Below are 13,016 nucleotides of genomic sequence, written 5' to 3'. Positions count from 1 at the left end.
CCCCGGTGTGGTGTAGGTGGCCTCAGCCAGCAGCCACAGGCCCTGGTGTGGTGTAAGTGGCCTCAGCCAGTGCCACAGGCCCTGGTGTGGTGTAAGTGGCCTGAGCAAGAGCCACAGGCCCTGGTGTGGTGTAAGTGGCCTGAGCAAGAGCCACAGACCCTGGTGTGGTGTAATTGGCCTCAATAGCAACTAATGCCCAGGTGTGGTGTAGGTGGCCTCAGCCAGAGCCACAGGCCCTGATGTGGTGTAAGTGGCCCCAGCCGGTCACTCAGGCCCTTGTGTGGTGTAGGTTGCATCAGCTAGCAGCACAAGACATTGGAAAAGAGCCAAAAGCAATGTCGTTAATGTGCCCTCATTAATGGGCAGCTGCTTTTGGTCTTTTAATACACCCCTTCTCTGGATCAAAAGCGGTTCAATGACATGAAAATGAAAGGCTTACAGCACCAGGTAGTCCCAGGCAGTCTCCCATCCAAGTACTAACCAAGCCCAGCCCTGCTTAGCTTCCGAGATCAGACGAGGTCGGGCGTGCTCAGGGTGGTATGGCCGTAAGCTGCTGGCCCCAGCACAATGTCTCAATTTATGGATTCAAGTGATTAGGTGGCAAGTACCTGAAGTTACGAAGACAATCCTATAACCATACCTGCATGTTTGCATAATACCCTAACCCAAAGGCTCAGTTTAGCATTTATCCAACAGCACAGGCCCTGGGTTGTTGAAGATGGCCTCAGGAACCAGCACAGGGCCTGGTGTGTTGTACATGGCCACAGCAAGCAAAACAGGGCCTGGTTTGGTGAAGATGGCCTCGGCCAGAAGCACAGGCCCTGGTGTGGTGTAAGTGGCCTGAGCAAGAGCCACAGACCCTGATGTGGTGTAATTGGCCTCAATAGCAACTAAGGCCCTGGTGTGGTGTAGGTGGCCTCAGCCAGCAGCCACAGGCCCTGGTTTGGTGTAAGTGGCCTCAGCCAGCAGCCACAGGCCCTGGTGTGGTCTAAGTGGCCTCAGTCAGTGCCACAGGCCCTGGTGTGGTGTAAGTGGCCTGAGCAAGAGCCACAGGCCCTGGTGTGGTGTAAGTGGCCTCAGCCAGCAGCCACAGGCCCTGGTGTGGTGTAAGTGGCCTGAGCAAGTGCCACAGGCCCTGGTGTGGTGTAAGTGGCCTAAGCCAGAGCCACAGGCCCTGGTGTGGTGTAAGTGGCCTCAATACCAAATAAGGCCCTGGTGTGGTGTAAGTGGCCTGAGCAAGAACCACAGGGCCTGGTTTGGTGAAGATGGCCTTGGCCAGCAGCAAAAGGGCCCTGGTGTGGTCTAAGTGGCCTCAGCCAGCAGCCACAGGCCCTGGTGTGGTGTAGGTGGCCTCAGCCAGCAGCCACAGGCCCTGGTGTGGTGTAAGTGGCCTCAGCCAGCAGCCACAGGCCCTGGTGTGGTGTAAGTGGCCTCAGCCAGCAGCCACAGGCCCTGGTGTGGTGTAAGTGGCCTCAGCCAGTGCCACAGGCCCTGGTGTGGTGTAAGTGGCCTGAGCAAGAGCCACAGACCCTGGTGTGGTGTAATTGGCCTCAGCCAGCAGCCACAGGCACTGGTGTGGTGTAAGTCGCCTCAGCCAGAAGCCACAGGCACTGGTGTGGTGTAAGTGGCCTCAGCCAGCAGCAAAAGGGCCCTGGTGTGGTGTAAGTCGCCTCAGCCAGCAGCCACAGGCCCTGGTGTGGTGTAGGTGGCCTCAGCCAGCAGCCACAGGCCCTGGTGTGGTGTAAGTGGCCTCAGCCAGCAGCCACAGGCCCTGGTGTGGTGTAAGTGGCCTCAGCCAGGAGCCACAGGCCCTGGTGTGGTGTAAGTGGCCTCAGCCAGCAGCCACAGGCCCTGGTGTGGTGTAAGTGGCCTCAGCCAGTGCCACAGGCCCTGGTGTGGTGTAAGTGGCCTGAGCAAGAGCCACAGGCCCTGGTGTGGTGTAAGTGGCCTGAGCAAGAGCCACAGACCCTGGTGTGGTGTAATTGGCCTCAATAGCAACTAATGCCCTGGTGTTGTGTAGGTGGCCTCAGCCAGCAGCCACAGGCCCTGGTGTGGTGTAAGTGGCCTCAGCCAGCAGCCACAGGCCCTGGTGTGGTGTAAGTGGCCTCAGCCAGAGCCACAGGCCCTGGTGTGGTGTAAGTGGCCTCAGCCAGTGCCACAGGCCCTGGTGTGGTGTAAGTGGCCTGAGCAAGAGCCACAGACCCTGGTGTGGTGTAATTGGCCTCAGCCAGCAGCCACAGGCCCTGGTGTGGTGTAAGTGGCCTCAGCCAGCAGCCACAGGCCCTGGTGTGGTGTAAGTGGCCTGAGCAAGAGCCACAGGCCCTGGTGTGGTGTAAGTGGCCTGAGCAAGAGCCACAGGCCCTGGTGTGGTGTAAGTGGCCTGAGCAAGAGCCACAGGCCCTGGTGTGGTGTAAGTGGCCTCAGCCAGCAGCCACAGGCCCTGGTGTGGTGTAAGTAGCCTCAGCCAGAAGCCACAGGCACTGGTGTGGTGTAAGTGGCCTCAGCCAGCAGCAAAAGGGCCCTGGTGTGGTGTAAGTCGCCTCAGCCAGCAGCCACAGGCCCTGGTGTGGTGTAGGTGGCCTCAGCCAGCAGCCACAGGCCCTGGTGTGGTGTAAGTGGCCTCAGCCAGTGCCACAGGCCCTGGTGTGGTGTAAGTGCCCTGAGCAAGAGCCACAGACCCTGGTGTGGTGTAATTGGCCTCAATAGCAACTAAGGCCCTGGTGTGGTGTATGTGGCCTCAGGCAGCAGCCACAGGCCCTGTTGTGATGTAACTTGCCTGAGCAAGAGCCATAGACCCTGGTGTGGTGTAATTGGCCTCAATAGCAACTAATGCCCTGGTGTGGTGTAGGTGGCCTCAGCCAGCAGCCACAGGCCCTGGTGTGGTGTAAGTGGCCTCAGCCAGCAGCCACAGGCCCTGGTGTGGTGTAAGTGGCCTCAGCCAGAGCCACAGGCCCTGATGTGGTGTAAGTGGCCCCAGCCGGTCACTCAGGCCCTGGTGAGTGTAGGTGGCATCAGCTAGCAGCACAAGACATTGGAAAAGAGCCAAAAGCAATGTCGTTAATGTGCCCTCATTAATGGGGAGCTGCTTTTGGTCTTTTAATACACCCCTTCTCTGGATCAAAAGCGGTTCAATGACATGAAAGGCTTACAGCACCAGGTATTCCCAGGCAGTCTCCCATCCAAGTACTAACCAAGCCCAGCCCTGCTTAGCTTCCGAGATCAGACGAGGTCGGGCGTGCTCAGGGTGGTATGGCCGTAAGCTGCTGGCCCCAGCACAATGTCTCAATTTATGGATTCAAGTGATTAGGTGGCAAGTACCTGAAGTTACGAAGACAATCCTATAACCATACCTGCATGTTTGCATAATACCCTAACCCAAAGGCTCAGTTTGGCATTTATCCAACAGCACAGGCCCTGGATTGTTGAAGATGGCCTCAAGAACCAGCACAGGACCTGGTGTGTTTTACATGGCCACAGCAAGCAGCACAGGGCCTGGTTTGGTGAAGATGGCCTCAGCAAGCAGCCACAGGCCCTGGTTTGGTGTAAGTGGCCTCAGCCAGCAGCCACTGGCCCTGGTGTGGTGTAAGTGGCCTCAGCCAGCAGCCACAGGCCCTGGTGTGGTCTAAGTGGCCTCAGCCAGTGCCACAGGCCCTGGTGTGGTGTAAGTGGCCTGAGCAAGAGCCACAGGCCCTGGTGTGGTGTAAGTGGCCTCAGCCAGCAGCCACAGGCCCTGGTGTGGTGTAAGTGGCCTGAGCAAGTGCCACAGGCCCTGGTGTGGTGTAAGTGGCCTAAGCCAGAGCCACAGGCCCTGGTGTGGTGTAAGTGGCCTCAATAGCAAATAAGGCCCTGGTGTGGTGTAAGTGGCCTGAGCAAGAACCACAGGGCCTGGTTTGGTGAAGATGGCCTCGGCCAGAAGCGCAGGGCCTGGTGTGATGTGAGTGGCCTGAGCAAGAGCCACAGCCACTGGTGTGGTGTAAGTGGCCTCAGCCAGTGCCACAGGCCCTGGTGTGGTGTAAGTGGCCTGAGCAAGAGCCACAGACCCTGGTGTGGTGTAATTGGCCTCAGCCAGCAGCCACAGACCCTGGTGTGGTGTAATTGGCCTCAATAGCAACTAATGCCCTGGTGTGGTGTAGGTGGCCTCAGCCAGAGCCACAGGCCCTGATGTGGTGTAAGTGGCCCCAGCCGGTCACTCAGGCCCTTGTGTGGTGTAGGTTGCATCAGCTAGCAGCACAAGACATTGGAAAAGAGCCAAAAGCAATGTCGTTAATGTGCCCTCATTAATGGGCAGCTGCTTTTGGTCTTTTAATACACCCCTTCTCTGGATCAAAAGCGGTTCAATGACATGAAAATGAAAGGCTTACAGCACCAGGTAGTCCCAGGCAGTCTTCCATCCAAGTACTAACCAAGCCCAGCCCTGCTTAGCTTCCGAGATCAGACGAGGTCGGGCGTGCTCAGGGTGGTATGGCCGTAAGCTGCTGGCCCCAGCACAATGTCTCAATTTATGGATTCAAGTGATTAGGTGGCAAGTACCTGAAGTTACGAAGACAATCCTATAACCATACCTGCATGTTTGCATAATACCCTAACCCAAAGGCTCAGTTTAGCATTTATCCAACAGCACAGGCCCTGGGTTGTTGAAGATGGCCTCAGGAACCAGCACAGGGCCTGGTGTGTTGTACATGGCCACAGCAAGCAGCACAGGGCCTGGTTTGGTGAAGATGGCCTCGGCCAGAAGCACAGGCCCTGGTGTGGTGTAAGTGGCCTGAGCAAGAGCCACAGACCCTGATGTGGTGTAATTGGCCTCAATAGCAACTAAGGCCCTGGTGTGGTGTAGGTGGCCTCAGCCAGCAGCCACAGGCCCTGGTTTGGTGTAAGTGGCCTCAGCCAGCAGCCACAGGCCCTGGTGTGGTCTAAGTGGCCTCAGTCAGTGCCACAGGCCCTGGTGTGGTGTAAGTGGCCTGAGCAAGAGCCACAGGCCCTGGTGTGGTGTAAGTGGCCTCAGCCAGCAGCCACAGGCCCTGGTGTGGTGTAAGTGGCCTGAGCAAGTGCCACAGGCCCTGGTGTGGTGTAAGTGGCCTAAGCCAGAGCCACAGGCCCTGGTGTGGTGTAAGTGGCCTCAATACCAAATAAGGCCCTGGTGTGGTGTAAGTGGCCTGAGCAAGAACCACAGGGCCTGGTTTGGTGAAGATGGCCTTGGCCAGCAGCAAAAGGGCCCTGGTGTGGTCTAAGTGGCCTCAGCCAGCAGCCACAGGCCCTGGTGTGGTGTAGGTGGCCTCAGCCAGCAGCCACAGGCCCTGGTGTGGTGTAAGTGGCCTCAGCCAGCAGCCACAGGCCCTGGTGTGGTGTAAGTGGCCTCAGCCAGCAGCCACAGGCCCTGGTGTGGTGTAAGTGGCCTCAGCCAGTGCCACAGGCCCTGGTGTGGTGTAAGTGGCCTGAGCAAGAGCCACAGACCCTGGTGTGGTGTAATTGGCCTCAGCCAGCAGCCACAGGCACTGGTGTGGTGTAAGTCGCCTCAGCCAGAAGCCACAGGCACTGGTGTGGTGTAAGTGGCCTCAGCCAGCAGCAAAAGGGCCCTGGTGTGGTGTAAGTCGCCTCAGCCAGCAGCCACAGGCCCTGGTGTGGTGTAGGTGGCCTCAGCCAGCAGCCACAGGCCCTGGTGTGGTGTAAGTGGCCTCAGCCAGCAGCCACAGGCCCTGGTGTGGTGTAAGTGGCCTCAGCCAGGAGCCACAGGCCCTGGTGTGGTGTAAGTGGCCTCAGCCAGCAGCCACAGGCCCTGGTGTGGTGTAAGTGGCCTCAGCCAGTGCCACAGGCCCTGGTGTGGTGTAAGTGGCCTGAGCAAGAGCCACAGGCCCTGGTGTGGTGTAAGTGGCCTGAGCAAGAGCCACAGACCCTGGTGTGGTGTAATTGGCCTCAATAGCAACTAATGCCCTGGTGTTGTGTAGGTGGCCTCAGCCAGCAGCCACAGGCCCTGGTGTGGTGTAAGTGGCCTCAGCCAGCAGCCACAGGCCCTGGTGTGGTGTAAGTGGCCTCAGCCAGAGCCACAGGCCCTGGTGTGGTGTAAGTGGCCTCAGCCAGTGCCACAGGCCCTGGTGTGGTGTAAGTGGCCTGAGCAAGAGCCACAGACCCTGGTGTGGTGTAATTGGCCTCAGCCAGCAGCCACAGGCCCTGGTGTGGTGTAAGTGGCCTCAGCCAGCAGCCACAGGCCCTGGTGTGGTGTAAGTGGCCTGAGCAAGAGCCACAGGCCCTGGTGTGGTGTAAGTGGCCTGAGCAAGAGCCACAGGCCCTGGTGTGGTGTAAGTGGCCTGAGCAAGAGCCACAGGCCCTGGTGTGGTGTAAGTGGCCTCAGCCAGCAGCCACAGGCCCTGGTGTGGTGTAAGTAGCCTCAGCCAGAAGCCACAGGCACTGGTGTGGTGTAAGTGGCCTCAGCCAGCAGCAAAAGGGCCCTGGTGTGGTGTAAGTCGCCTCAGCCAGCAGCCACAGGCCCTGGTGTGGTGTAGGTGGCCTCAGCCAGCAGCCACAGGCCCTGGTGTGGTGTAAGTGGCCTGAGCCAGTGCCACAGGCCCTGGTGTGGTGTAAGTGGCCTGAGCAAGAGCCACAGACCCTGGTGTGGTGTAATTGGCCTCAATAGCAACTAAGGCCCTGGTGTGGTGTATGTGGCCTCAGGCAGCAGCCACAGGCCCTGTTGTGATGTAACTTGCCTGAGCAAGAGCCATAGACCCTGGTGTGGTGTAATTGGCCTCAATAGCAACTAATGCCCTGGTGTGGTGTAGGTGGCCTCAGCCAGCAGCCACAGGCCCTGGTGTGGTGTAAGTGGCCTCAGCCAGCAGCCACAGGCCCTGGTGTGGTGTAAGTGGCCTCAGCCAGAGCCACAGGCCCTGATGTGGTGTAAGTGGCCCCAGCCGGTCACTCAGGCCCTTGTGTGGTGTAGGTTGCATCAGCTAGCAGCACAAGACATTGGAAAAGAGCCAAAAGCAGTGTCGTTAATGTGCCCTCATTAATGGGCAGCTGCTTTTGGTCTTTTAATACACCCCTTCTCTGGATCAAAAGCGGTTCAATGACATGAAAATGAAGGGCTTACAGCACCAGGTATTCCCACGCAGTCTCCCATCCAAGTACTAACCAAGCCCAGCCCTGCTTAGCTTCCGAGATCAGACGAGGTCGGGCGTGCTCAGGGTGGTATGGCCGTAAGCTGCTGGCCCCAGCACAATGTCTCAATTTATGGATTCAAGTGATTAGGTGGCAAGTACCTGAAGTTACGAAGACAATCCTATAACCATACCTGCATGTTTGCATAATACCCTAACCCAAAGGCTCAGTTTGGCATTTATCCAACAGCACAGGCCCTGGATTGTTGAAGATGGCCTCAAGAACCAGCACAGGACCTGGTGTGTTTTACATGGCCACAGCAAGCAGCACAGGGCCTGGTTTGGTGAAGATGGCCTCAGCAAGCAGCCACAGGCCCTGGTTTGGTGTAAGTGGCCTCAGCCAGCAGCCACAGGCCCTGGTGTGGTCTAAGTGGCCTCAGTCAGTGCCACAGGCCCTGGTGTGGTGTAAGTGGCCTGAGCAAGAGCCACAGGCCCTGGTGTGGTGAAGATGGCCTTGGCCAGCAGCAAAAGGGCCCTGGTGTGGTCTAAGTGGCCTCAGCCAGCAGCCACAGGCCCTGGTGTGGTGTAGGTGGCCTCAGCCAGCAGCCACAGGCCCTGGTGTGGTGTAAGTGGCCTCAGCCAGCAGCCACAGGCCCTGGTGTGGTGTAAGTGGCCTCAGCCAGCAGCCACAGGCCCTGGTGTGGTGTAAGTGGCCTCAGCCAGTGCCACAGGCCCTGGTGTGGTGTAAGTGGCCTGAGCAAGAGCCACAGACCCTGGTGTGGTGTAATTGGCCTCAGCCAGCAGCCACAGGCCCTGGTGTGGTGTAAGTCGCCTCAGCCAGAAGCCACAGGCACTGGTGTGGTGTAAGTGGCCTCAGCCAGCAGCAAAAGGGCCCTGGTGTGGTGTAGGTGGCCTCAGCCAGCAGCCACAGGCCCTGGTGTGGTGTAAGTGGCCTCAGCCAGCAGCCACAGGCCCTGGTGTGGTGTAAGTGGCCTCAGCCAGCAGCCACAGGCCCTGGTGTGGTGTAAGTCGCCTCAGCCAGAATCCACAGCCACTGGTGTGGTGTAAGTGGCCTCAGCCAGCAGCCACAGGCCCTGGTGTGGTGTAAGTGGCCTCAGCCAGTGCCACAGGCCCTGGTGTGGTGTAATTGGCCTCAATAGCAACTAATGCCCTGGTGTTGTGTAGGTGGCCTCAGCCAGCAGCCACAGGCCCTGGTGTGGTGTAAGTGGCCTCAGCCAGCAGCCACAGGCCCTGGTGTGGTGTAAGTGGCCTCAGCCAGAGCCACAGGCCCTGGTGTGGTGTAAGTGGCCTCAGCCAGTGCCACAGGCCCTGGTGTGGTGTAAGTGGCCTGAGCAAGAGCCACAGACCCTGGTGTGGTGTAATTGGCCTCAGCCAGCAGCCACAGGCCCTGGTGTGGTGTAAGTGGCCTCAGCCAGCAGCCACAGGCCCTGGTGTGGTGTAAGTGGCCTGAGCAAGAGCCACAGGCCCTGGTGTGGTGTAAGTGGCCTGAGCAAGAGCCACAGGCCCTGGTGTGGTGTAAGTGGCCTGAGCAAGAGCCACAGGCCCTGGTGTGGTGTAAGTGGCCTCAGCCAGCAGCCACAGGCCCTGGTGTGGTGTAAGTAGCCTCAGCCAGAAGCCACAGGCACTGGTGTGGTGTAAGTGGCCTCAGCCAGCAGCAAAAGGGCCCTGGTGTGGTGTAAGTCGCCTCAGCCAGCAGCCACAGGCCCTGGTGTGGTGTAGGTGGCCTCAGCCAGCAGCCACAGGCCCTGGTGTGGTGTAAGTGGCCTCAGCCAGTGCCACAGGCCCTGGTGTGGTGTAAGTGGCCTGAGCAAGAGCCACAGACCCTGGTGTGGTGTAATTGGCCTCAATAGCAACTAAGGCCCTGGTGTGGTGTATGTGGCCTCAGGCAGCAGCCACAGGCCCTGTTGTGATGTAACTTGCCTGAGCAAGAGCCACAGACCCTGGTGTGGTGTAATTGGCCTCAATAGCAACTAATGCCCTGGTGTGGTGTAGGTGGCCTCAGCCAGCAGCCACAGGCCCTGGTGTGGTGTAAGTGGCCTCAGCCAGCAGCCACAGGCCCTGGTGTGGTGTAAGTGGCCTCAGCCAGAGCCACAGGCCCTGATGTGGTGTAAGTGGCCCCAGCCGGTCACTCAGGCCCTGGTGTGGTGTAGGTGGCATCAGCTAGCAGCACAAGACATTGGAAAAGAGCCAAAAGCAATGTCGTTAATGTGCCCTCATTAATGGGGAGCTGCTTTTGGTCTTTTAATACACCCCTTCTCTGGATCAAAAGCGGTTCAATGACATGAAAATGAAAGGCTTACAGCACCAGGTATTCCCAGGCAGTCTCCCATCCAAGTACTAACCAAGCCCAGCCCTGCTTAGCTTCCGAGATCAGACGAGGTCGGGCGTGCTCAGGGTGGTATGGCCGTAAGCTGCTGGCCCCAGCACAATGTCTCAATTTATGGATTCAAGTGATTAGGTGGCAAGTACCTGAAGTTACGAAGACAATCCTATAACCATACCTGCATGTTTGCATAATACCCTAACCCAAAGGCTCAGTTTGGCATTTATCCAACAGCACAGGCCCTGGATTGTTGAAGATGGCCTCAAGAACCAGCACAGGACCTGGTGTGTTTTACATGGCCACAGCAAGCAGCACAGGGCCTGGTTTGGTGAAGATGGCCTCAGCAAGCAGCCACAGGCCCTGGTTTGGTGTAAGTGGCCTCAGCCAGCAGCCACAGGCCCTGGTGTGGTCTAAGTGGCCTCAGCCAGTGCCACAGGCCCTGGTGTGGTGTAAGTGGCCTGAGCAAGAGCCACAGGCCCTGGTGTGGTGTAAGTGGCCTCAGCCAGCAGCCACAGGCCCTGGTGTGGTGTAAGTGGCCTGAGCAAGTGCCACAGGCCCTGGTGTGGTGTAAGTGGCCTAAGCCAGAGCCACAGGCCCTGGTGTGGTGTAAGTGGCCTCAATAGCAAATAAGGCCCTGGTGTGGTGTAAGTGGCCTGAGCAAGAACCACAGGGCCTGGTTTGGTGAAGATGGCCTCGGCCAGAAGCGCAGGGCCTGGTGTGATGTGAGTGGCCTGAGCAAGAGCCACAGGCCCTGGTGTGGTGTAAGTGGCCTCAGCCAGCAGCCACAGGCCCTGGTGTGGTGTAAGTCGCCTCAGCCAGAATCCACAGCCACTGGTGTGGTGTAAGTGGCCTCAGCCAGCAGCCACAGGCCCTGGTGTGGTGTAAGTGGCCTCAGCCAGTGCCACAGGCCCTGGTGTGGTGTAAGTGGCCTGAGCAAGAGCCACAGACCCTGGTGTGGTGTAATTGGCCTCAGCCAGCAGCCACAGGCCCTGGTGTGGTGTAAGTGGCCTCAGCCAGAAGCCACAGGCACTGGTGTGGTGTAAGTGGCCTCAGCCAGCAGCCACAGGCCCTGGTGTGGTGTAAGTCGCCTCAGCCAGAAGCCACAGGCCCTGGTGTGGTGTAAGTGGCCTCAGCCAGCAGCCACAGGCCCTGGTGTGGTCTAAGTGGCCTCAGTCAGTGCCACAGGCCCTGGTGTGGTGTAAGTGGCCTGAGCAAGAGCCACAGGCCCTGGTGTGGTGAAGATGGCCTTGGCCAGCAGCAAAAGGGCCCTGGTGTGGTCTAAGTGGCCTCAGCCAGCAGCCACAGGCCCTGGTGTGGTGTAGGTGGCCTCAGCCAGCAGCCACAGGCCCTGGTGTGGTGTAAGTGGCCTCAGCCAGCAGCCACAGGCCCTGGTGTGGTGTAAGTGGCCTCAGCCAGCAGCCACAGGCCCTGGTGTGGTGTAAGTGGCCTCAGCCAGCAGCCACAGGCCCTGGTGTGGTGTAAGTGGCCTCAGCCAGTGCCACAGGCCCTGGTGTGGTGTAAGTGGCCTGAGCAAGAGCCACAGGCCCTGGTGTGGTGTAAGTGGCCTGAGCAAGAGCCACAGACCCTGGTGTGGTGTAATTGGCCTCAATAGCAACTAATGCCCTGGTGTTGTGTAGGTGGCCTCAGCCAGCAGCCACAGGCCCTGGTGTGGTGTAAGTGGCCTCAGCCAGCAGCCACAGGCCCTGGTGTGGTGTAAGTGGCCTCAGCCAGAGCCACAGGCCCTGGTGTGGTGTAAGTGGCCTCAGCCAGTGCCACAGGCCCTGGTGTGGTGTAAGTGGCCTGAGCAAGAGCCACAGACCCTGGTGTGGTGTAATTGGCCTCAGCCAGCAGCCACAGGCCCTGGTGTGGTGTAAGTGGCCTCAGCCAGCAGCCACAGGCCCTGGTGTGGTGTAAGTGGCCTGAGCAAGAGCCACAGGCCCTGGTGTGGTGAAGATGGCCTTGGCCAGCAGCAAAAGGGCCCTGGTGTGGTCTAAGTGGCCTCAGCCAGCAGCCACAGGCCCTGGTGTGGTGTAGGTGGCCTCAGCCAGCAGCCACAGGCCCTGGTGTGGTGTAAGTGGCCTCAGCCAGCAGCCACAGGCCCTGGTGTGGTGTAAGTGGCCTCAGCCAGCAGCCACAGGCCCTGGTGTGGTGTAAGTGGCCTCAGCCAGTGCCACAGGCCCTGGTGTGGTGTAAGTGGCCTGAGCAAGAGCCACAGACCCTGGTGTGGTGTAATTGGCCTCAGCCAGCAGCCACAGGCCCTGGTGTGGTGTAAGTCGCCTCAGCCAGAAGCCACAGGCACTGGTGTGGTGTAAGTGGCCTCAGCCAGCAGCAAAAGGGCCCTGGTGTGGTGTAGGTGGCCTCAGCCAGCAGCCACAGGCCCTGGTGTGGTGTAAGTGGCCTCAGCCAGCAGCCACAGGCCCTGGTGTGGTGTAAGTGGCCTCAGCCAGCAGCCACAGGCCCTGGTGTGGTGTAAGTCGCCTCAGCCAGAATCCACAGCCACTGGTGTGGTGTAAGTGGCCTCAGCCAGCAGCCACAGGCCCTGGTGTGGTGTAAGTGGCCTCAGCCAGTGCCACAGGCCCTGGTGTGGTGTAATTGGCCTCAATAGCAACTAATGCCCTGGTGTTGTGTAGGTGGCCTCAGCCAGCAGCCACAGGCCCTGGTGTGGTGTAAGTGGCCTCAGCCAGCAGCCACAGGCCCTGGTGTGGTGTAAGTGGCCTCAGCCAGAGCCACAGGCCCTGGTGTGGTGTAAGTGGCCTCAGCCAGTGCCACAGGCCCTGGTGTGGTGTAAGTGGCCTGAGCAAGAGCCACAGACCCTGGTGTGGTGTAATTGGCCTCAGCCAGCAGCCACAGGCCCTGGTGTGGTGTAAGTGGCCTCAGCCAGCAGCCACAGGCCCTGGTGTGGTGTAAGTGGCCTGAGCAAGAGCCACAGGCCCTGGTGTGGTGTAAGTGGCCTGAGCAAGAGCCACAGGCCCTGGTGTGGTGTAAGTGGCCTGAGCAAGAGCCACAGGCCCTGGTGTGGTGTAAGTGGCCTCAGCCAGCAGCCACAGGCCCTGGTGTGGTGTAAGTAGCCTCAGCCAGAAGCCACAGGCACTGGTGTGGTGTAAGTGGCCTCAGCCAGCAGCAAAAGGGCCCTGGTGTGGTGTAAGTCGCCTCAGCCAGCAGCCACAGGCCCTGGTGTGGTGTAGGTGGCCTCAGCCAGCAGCCACAGGCCCTGGTGTGGTGTAAGTGGCCTCAGCCAGTGCCACAGGCCCTGGTGTGGTGTAAGTGGCCTGAGCAAGAGCCACAGACCCTGGTGTGGTGTAATTGGCCTCAATAGCAACTAAGGCCCTGGTGTGGTGTATGTGGCCTCAGGCAGCAGCCACAGGCCCTGTTGTGATGTAACTTGCCTGAGCAAGAGCCACAGACCCTGGTGTGGTGTAATTGGCCTCAATAGCAACTAATGCCCTGGTGTGGTGTAGGTGGCCTCAGCCAGCAGCCACAGGCCCTGGTGTGGTGTAAGTGGCCTCAGCCAGCAGCCACAGGCCCTGGTGTGGTGTAAGTGGCCTCAGCCAGAGCCACAGGCCCTGATGTGGTGTAAGTGGCCCCAG

The 13,016-nt window shown here is 59.3% G+C and overlaps 3 non-coding genes and 2 pseudogenes across 3 annotated transcripts; all 5 read right to left on the bottom strand.

Annotated features, from left to right (window-relative positions):
- Positions 1 to 432: 432 nt before the first annotated feature.
- Positions 433 to 551, bottom strand: LOC146676263 (5S ribosomal RNA; annotated as a pseudogene).
- Positions 552 to 3,142: 2,591 nt separating this feature from the next.
- Positions 3,143 to 3,261, bottom strand: LOC146676262 (5S ribosomal RNA). The gene has a single exon (XR_014911192.1). It is a non-coding gene; the product is annotated as a 5S ribosomal RNA (ribosomal RNA).
- A 1,093-nt stretch (positions 3,262 to 4,354) lies between these two features.
- On the bottom strand, positions 4,355 to 4,473 carry LOC146676261 (5S ribosomal RNA; annotated as a pseudogene).
- Positions 4,474 to 7,071: 2,598 nt separating this feature from the next.
- On the bottom strand, positions 7,072 to 7,190 carry LOC146676260 (5S ribosomal RNA). Its single transcript, XR_014911337.1, has one exon. It is a non-coding gene; the product is annotated as a 5S ribosomal RNA (ribosomal RNA).
- A 2,209-nt stretch (positions 7,191 to 9,399) lies between these two features.
- Positions 9,400 to 9,518, bottom strand: LOC146676259 (5S ribosomal RNA). The gene has a single exon (XR_014911191.1). It is a non-coding gene; the product is annotated as a 5S ribosomal RNA (ribosomal RNA).
- Between the last annotated feature and the right edge of the window lie 3,498 nt (positions 9,519 to 13,016).

Source organism: Rhamphochromis longiceps, linkage group LG3, assembly GCF_057381845.1.
Source record: "Rhamphochromis longiceps isolate RC_006_pf linkage group LG3, R_longiceps_female_GT1.1, whole genome shotgun sequence".
NCBI lineage: Eukaryota > Metazoa > Chordata > Actinopteri > Cichliformes > Cichlidae > Rhamphochromis > Rhamphochromis longiceps.
The sequence above is the reverse complement of the archived record's forward strand: the minus strand, read 5'-3'. Positions and strand labels throughout refer to the sequence as shown.